The sequence below is a fragment of the Diabrotica virgifera genome, chromosome 7, assembly GCF_917563875.1.
Source record: "Diabrotica virgifera virgifera chromosome 7, PGI_DIABVI_V3a".
In the NCBI taxonomy this organism is placed as follows: domain Eukaryota; kingdom Metazoa; phylum Arthropoda; class Insecta; order Coleoptera; family Chrysomelidae; genus Diabrotica; species Diabrotica virgifera.
In genome coordinates, this window is record NC_065449.1 from 252,647,281 (window position 1) to 252,655,242 (window position 7,962).

At 33.9% G+C, this 7,962-nt stretch overlaps 1 protein-coding gene across 1 annotated transcript in view; it reads left to right on the forward strand.

Annotated features, from left to right (window-relative positions):
- The window catches only part of LOC126888429 (zinc finger MYM-type protein 1-like), a 74,717-nt gene that overhangs the window by 16,820 nt on the left and 49,935 nt on the right, over positions 1–7,962 (forward strand). The window lies entirely within an intron of this gene.

Consider the following 7,962-nt stretch of genomic DNA (forward strand, 5'->3'; position numbering starts at 1 on the left):
CCGGCAAAACTACAAGACCTATGGAAAAAAATTAAATGAGAAAGTTGTAAGTAATAAAAAAATGTATAGCTTCTATATTTACACTTTTTTGCATAATATCAGTGCTTTATGACACCGAGAACTCTTTCGTTAGTTTGCTTTAGGTCCTCTTAAGTACAGATTTGCTCTAGCTGTTCTCACACGCACACCAGCAGACTCTCAATGGTTTGTACAGAGCCGAAGTCACGGAAGCCTCTTCAGCATGGCTCCACTTTTTCAGATCGTCGTAGAAAAGGTCCATTCCACTCCCCACCGAGAAAGGTAAGTTTGATTCAGCAGGTAGTTTTTCCTCATGGTCAAATAGGGCTTGTAATCCGGTCAACTTAGACATCAAAATGCTTGGCAAATAACAAAAATTGCCGGAGAGCCAAATTTTGGTGGAGAGCTAGGGTATACCATAACAAATAAAGTTTAAAAAGTCCCCATCGATCCCATGTGTGCGTCAAAAGTTATTCGGGGTCAAAGGTCAAAATTTGAGATTTTTTGGATTTTTTTGGAAAACAGTAAGTTTTATCAAAAAAAAAATTCACACCAAAGTTGTAGATCTTAACATTCTCTACAAAAATTTTCCTTACAGTTTTTTTCCTAAGGCTACGGCTCCACGGGCGCAAAATTGACGCTAGCAGTAGCGGTAAAATTACGGCAGCAGCACAGCTGTAAAATCTTGGCTCCACGAGAACGACAATTTACAAATTACATCTTCCTTTGTAGTGGCTCCATGCAGGGTCGGCGATAAGGGGCTTGCAATGGATGCACTGCAGGCGGGAGAACATTTACTTAAAGAACTTTGGGCAATATTTAAAAGTTCCATATATATACATAAATGGTGTCCAAACCTGTTTAAATTGTAAAATGCTGTTGCAGGAAAACATAATAGTTTGGTTTTCTATGTCGTTTACCATTAGAAAATCCTCGTTTTTGTTGGTTTTCACTAGAAATGTTTTAATGTTTATAAGTTTCTTCCATACTTTTGGCAATTTGGGCAAAAGAGATTGTCGAGCGGTATACATATTTTTCGGACCAATTCCACATCTTTGGTAGTCAAGGTACTAATGTCGCCATTTCGTAATTATTCATGCAAAAGTTTCATATCATCAATTTTCATAGGTCCACTGACATCTTTTACTGTCTTTCGCTTCAAGGAGTTACTTAACATTTGGCGATTGAGCACATCTTCGTTTAATTCACAATGATTGTGGTTGTGGTCATCCATAATTTCCGTCACTACGTTATCCCCTTGGGTTTTTAAAAATGCTTTACATTTTTCTTTCGTCTGCGCACAACAAATTCAACGCTTGTCATCATGCCGTCATTTTTTAAAGTTTTATGAAAACGACATTTAAAGCCATTCAACACAATCAATTGTTTTTCTTTTTCACTAAGAACAACTTTCACAGAATTCATTTTGGCAATCAACTCAAACTGTATCGTATACAGATAGATCGCGCTCTATAGTGTTACCTTCCCCTATTAACTTATTTATTTTTAGCATATAGGCAAAACGCTCGGACAGGTCGATTTTTAAAATAATCATAGTATATTATAGCATCAATGTTTTGAACTTTACGCGATCCCTCTTCAGGTGAGAGGCATAAATTTGATTTTTTTAAATGGGAAAGTGCATCATGTGACACCTCATTTAAAATCTTTTGAAATACTGATTACAAAAATGAATAATACTTTAATCCTTTTTGAAAGCGTAGGTGCAAAATTTCAATCGAATTCTTTTTAAATGCAATAATTTTTTTAGAATTATGAGAAGACTAATAAGTATTTTTGAAAAATTTAAACGCAGAATTAAATATTACAGTATTATCGAGGGTCAAAATGCCCCTGAGAACTTCTATAATGTTAATTTTAATAAGTCACAGGGGTGAAAAAAAGAGAAAATATAGTCTGATTTTTAATTTCAAATATATCATTCAACTGAAACTTCTTGTTTATTCTAAGGACTTTCTGCCCTCCGTATTAATGTAATCTTTCATTCTGCGTTTAAATTTTTCAAAAATACTTATTGGTTTTCTCAGGATTTGAAAAAAATGAATGCGTTTAAAAAGACTTCGATCGAAATTTTGCGCCTACGGTCTGAAATAGAATTAAAGTATTATCCATTTTTGTAATCAGTATTTCAAAAACTTTTAAATCAGGTGTCACATGATGTACTTTCCCATTAAAAAAAAATCAAAGTTATGCCTGTCACTTGAAGAGGTATCGCGTAAAGTTCGAAACATTGATGCTATAATATACTATGATTATCTTTAAAATCGACCTGTCCCAGCGTTTTGCTTATGTGCTAAAATAAATAAGTTAATAAGGGGGTAAAACTTATTCCAGCGCACTGTATGTATTACATTTTATATTTGATTAGCATAAATGCATAACCAATAAAATACTTACAAATTAAAAGCTATTAAAAGGTAATTAGAAGGATTACGATGCCCGGGATTCAATTCGACCATCTAAATATTTTACCCTTCTTAATTTAGATATATGGGACTCAATTTACCTACGCCCCTGTAAATTACTGTAAAAATAGATCTGGACCTATGCATCTGCGACATGACCTTGACGATGCGTCTTTTACCGATCTTGACCGACAGTTTAGAGCATCGTGGAGCCGCCCAGTATTATCGCTGTTGGTTTCATTTATCACTCTTCATTTTACCGCTACTGCTAGCGTCAATTATGCGCCCGTGGAGCCGTAGCCTAAGAGTTACCATTCCTGAGATATCGCGGTTTTAAAAGTTACTTTATACATTATATGCACATATAAGCCACGTATATACATATGTGGCCCTTAAGACAAGTATAAATGCCTATTTGTGTCTCTTTTATATAGTATATTATACTATTCTGAAAATATTTCTTCAAAAGGTAAACAGTCCCAAATTGAATTTCCTCTATCCACATGGCCTTGAAAAACATTTGGCTATACCATTGTTTAAAAAAGAACAGATTGTCTATTATAGGCAATGGCTACAGTATTGTCCGTAGGTCTGGTTCATAATATTATCTGTTTCTTTTAGTGCTAAAGGTTCAGTTCAAGTGAATATAAGTACTTAATACAAGCGTCTACCATTTAGTACCGTTACCGTTATTTGTACAATTTTATAGTTTTAAAAATGTCTCAGTTTTGCTTTATTTGCAATAAACTTTTAAGTGAAACTAAAACAGTTGTGGTTGATCGTCGAACTACAAAAACATCATCGTGTTCCGAGATTATCTTTGATGAAAATATAACAGTTCCAGCGAATCAACAACAATTTTTCGCCAACATTAATAATAAATCTCGTTTCATTTCCATGTTAACTGACAAATTAACAGCTGCGAATATTGAAGTGAAACAAGCTAAAAATGACGCAGATGTCCTTATAATTGAAACAGCAATTGAAAAATTTAAGGCAACAAACACAACAATTGTAGTTGGTGAAGATGTTGATTTGTTGGTACTGATTACTGCAAGGACTCCAGTAGATAAAGTTATTTATTTTCTGAAACCTGGAAGGGCTCAACAGCGAACAGAGATATATTCTTCGAATAGTTTATCGGCTTATCCCAAATGCCAAAAGTACATTTTATTTTTACATGCGATAATCGGCTGCGACACTACGTCCGCAATGTACAGAAGGGGCAAAACGTCAGTACTTAAATTATTCGAAAAAAAAATATTTGACTGACTGCTGCAAAGTTTTTACAGAACTTGATTCTACACCGCAAACAATAATTACGTAAGAAATTCGCTTTCTTCTTGCGGTTTATGGAGCTCCAAAAAAAATTATTTGTCTTGATAAATACCGATACTTAACTTTTGTAAAAAATACGCGAAACAAGAAACAAGTATCATGTCTTCCTCCAACATCAGCATCTGCTTTTCAACATTTGTATCGAGTATATTATCAAGTTCAAACATGGCTAGGCAATGAACTGAATCCAGAAGACTGGGGTTGGAAATTAATAGATAATACTCTGGAACCGATTAAAACCTTACTCCCACCTGCTCCAGAAAAACTCCTTAACACTATTTTTTGCAATTGCAAAAAAGGTTGTAGTGCCAAATGTGGATGTAAAAAAGTCGGGTTGCTGTGTTCTCTAGTGTGTACCAACTGCCAAGGTCAGTCTTGCTCAAATGTCCAGTTTAGTACAACAGAGGATGACTCCTGTGATTTTAATGAAGAGACCAATGACTCAGTCACATTTGAACAATTTTTGAACATCCAGCAAGAGGAAGAAGAAGAAGATGAAATCGAAGAAGACTTGACTGTTGAAGTAGACTTTCAAGAATATGAATCTGATTAAAATATCTAAAGAAATCAAAACAATAGTTAACCTAATAATCAATAGCAATATCAATAATCAATATCAATAATAAGGTAATATCTAGAACTTGACCCGTATTGTTTCCTTAAATTTTCCTAAAATTGTCAAAACAGTTAGTGGAGTAGGCCTACAGGGGAAACCACGGTAAAAAAAAACGCGCCGAGTACACTACCTCACAGTAGGTGGTGTGGAAACGTGTGCATATCATGTATAATGTGACTCTTTGAATCGCGATATCTCAGGAATGGCAACTCTTAGGAAAAAAATAGTAAGGACTATTTTTGTAGAGAATTTTAAGATCTACAACTTTGGTTTAAGATTTTTTTTTGATAAAACTTACCGTTTTCGAAAAAAATCCAAAAAATCTCAAATTTTGACTTTTGACCCCGAATAACTTTTGACGCACACATGGGATCGATGGGGACTTTTTAAACTTTATTTGTTATGGTATACCCTAGCTCTCCACCAAAATTTGGCTCTCCGGCAATTTTTGTTATTTGAAATGTCTATATACACCGGGTTATTGTGGGTCGTATCGGCTTCCAAGTTCGCTCTTCCGTTCGCTTTGTGAGGTCTCCAACTATTTTGCGTGACTTCAGCCTGCTTGGTTGTTCGGCGTGATAATGCAAGAGGTGGTGATAATCATTGACTTATTTGTCTTTCTCAGCCTTGGAGACTATGGCTCTTCTGATCTTAGATGAAGGTATTCCGACGATGGAATAGATTTTAGGATCTGCGGTAGGTCTAAAGCGCCTTGTGATGATCCTCATTTAGAGCAGTACAGTAGCTACTGGATTGCTAATGAACTCATCCATATAATAACCGCGTACTATTCTTCTCTATCTATCTCAAAGTCCTCTATGCTTGACCAGGGCCTATTTTATCACTAGGCCCGTGAGGCACCTGCCTCGGGCTCGCATTTTAACAGGGCCCGGAAAGATCACAAAAAAAATTTTATTGCAATAACAAAATAAATTTTCTAAATTCTTTTATTTTACGAACAGGAAATGATAAAAATGATGACTCCACAGTTGATTTTCAAGCGACTTCACCTGTCGCAAGTACACCTCCATCATCTCCTATAGAAAACGACAATGTCAATAACTCTTTTCCTAGCGATATAGGAGATTAGCCAAAACATGTAAATCTGGAATTTCAACAATATTTTATAAATAATCGACCGAATCAATATATTGATAACATTAGTGAATGTGTTACACAACTGTATAATAATAACACCAGACATTTGCAAAGTGCGATTTTTTAAAAAAAGGAAGCTAATGGGGAAACATTCTTCGTGAGTGGTTAGTGTACAGTCCTAAATGTAGCCGTGTTTATTGTTACGTTTGTAAACTAATTTCCACGAAAATTATTGTTCTTCTAACTTTCGATGGGTATAATGACTGGAAAAATATCAATGGGACATTTATTCAACATGAGCGATCTCCTGAACATAGTTTATCAATTGATACGTTCGTTAGTCAAGAGAAGTAGTACAGTAGGACAAATTGTAACATTAATGGAAAAAAGTTATTTAGAAGAAAAGGAACATTGGAGAAACGTTCTTCGGTTCAGCGAATAATAGGAACCATTAAATTTTTGTCCAAGAACGGTCTATCCTCTTATGGTTTAACAACCAAATTATTTATAAAAGGAAATGACATATATACAGTGTGTCGCATTTAAGATGAAGACAGCCCTATATTTTGGCTATCAAAATAAATACAGATTTGAAGCTTTGCACAGTCATATAGGTTAAATGATCACATGTTTTAAGATACTCAGTTGAAATTTAAATTTAAAACGCCTACTGCCACTCCATAAACAGGGTAACTTTTCGAAATTTTACTTCGCGTTAAAGATATCGGAAAAAATTATTTGAAAAAGTTGTTCCACATATTATTCTAACCCCACCTACCAAATTTCATGACAAAATTCGCACTTATAGTTTTTTCATTATTTATTGTAGTCAGGATCATAAATCTTAAAATTGGCTGGCCCGAGTTGCATCTCGAGACAGCTGAGATGAATTTTAGGGTCCTGACTACAAATACTGAAAAATCTAAAAGTGCGAATTTTGTCATACAATTTGGTATGTGAGGTTAGAATAAGATTTGGAAGTACTTTTTCAAATAACTTCTTTCGATATATCTAACGCAAAGCAAAATATAGAAAATTTACCCTGTTTGTGGGTTCGCAGTAGGCCGCGATTAAAATTAAAATTTCAGTTGAGTAGGTATCTTAAAAAATGTAAACCTTCAACCTGTATGCATGTTCAAAACAAATCTGTATTTATTTTGATCTATTAGAGCTGTCTTCATCTTAAACGCGACACACTGTATTTACACAATGTTTAATTGTTTAAATATAAATATACGTATATATCACAATTTACATCCCTGTATCACTGAAATAGCACTTCTACAGCAAAAAGGGCTTCCCGTGTTCCCAGAGCATCACGAAATCCGAATTGTGTTCTTGTTAGTTGTTCCTCGCACTTTGTATATTATATTCTTTTGTAAATGACCTTTAGAAATGTTTTAAGTAAATGGCTCATAAGGCTTATAATTCTATAGTCTTCGCACTTTCTCGCATTGGGTTTTTTGGAAGATTTATAAAAGCTGATTCTAGCCATTTTTGGGGAATTATGCCTGTGTCATATACAGGGTGTAACAAAAATACAGGTCATAAATTTAATCACATATTCTGGGACCAAAAATAGTTCGATTGAACCTAACTTACCTTAGTACAAATGTGCACATAAAAAAAGTTACAGCCCTTTGAAGTTACAAAATGAAAATCGATTTTTTCCAAAATATCGAAAACTATTAAAGATATTTTATTGAAAATAGACATGTGGCATTCTTATGGTAGTAGTATCTTAAGAAAAAATTATAGTGAAATTTGGACGCCCCATAAAAATTTTATGGGGGTTTTGTTCCTTTAAACCCCCCCAAACTTTTGTGTACGTTCCAATTTAATTATTATTGTAGTACCATCAGTTAAACACAATATTTTAAAAACTTTTTTGTCTCTCAATACTTTTTCAAAAAGTCAGTTTTTATCGAGATATTTTGAATATTTGTCCAATCCACCACATATTTGTATATGGCTAAGTACGATTATGGAGACTTGGTAATAATATGAAAATTTATTTATGATTTACATTTTTAGGTATATTTTGAACCATATTAAAAAAGAAGCAGTATCTTGATAAAAAGTGCATTCTCGAAAAAATACAAAGAGGCAAAAAAGTTTTAGAAACAATGTGTTTAACTAATGGTACCGCAATAAAAGTTTAATTGGAACATACACAAACATTTGTGGGGTTTAAAGGAACAAAACCCCCATAAATTTTTTATGTAAACATATTAAAAAAGAAGCCGCAACTCGACAAAAACTGCCTTATCGAAAAAATACTAGGAGGCAAAAAAGTTTTAAAAATATTGAATTTAACTAATGGTACCACAATAATAATTTAATTGGAACGTACACAAAAGTTTGGGGGGGTTTAAGGGAACAAAACCCCCATAAAATTTTTATGGGGTGCACAAATTTCACTATAATTCTTTTTTAAGATGTTCCTGTCATAAGAATGCCAGATGT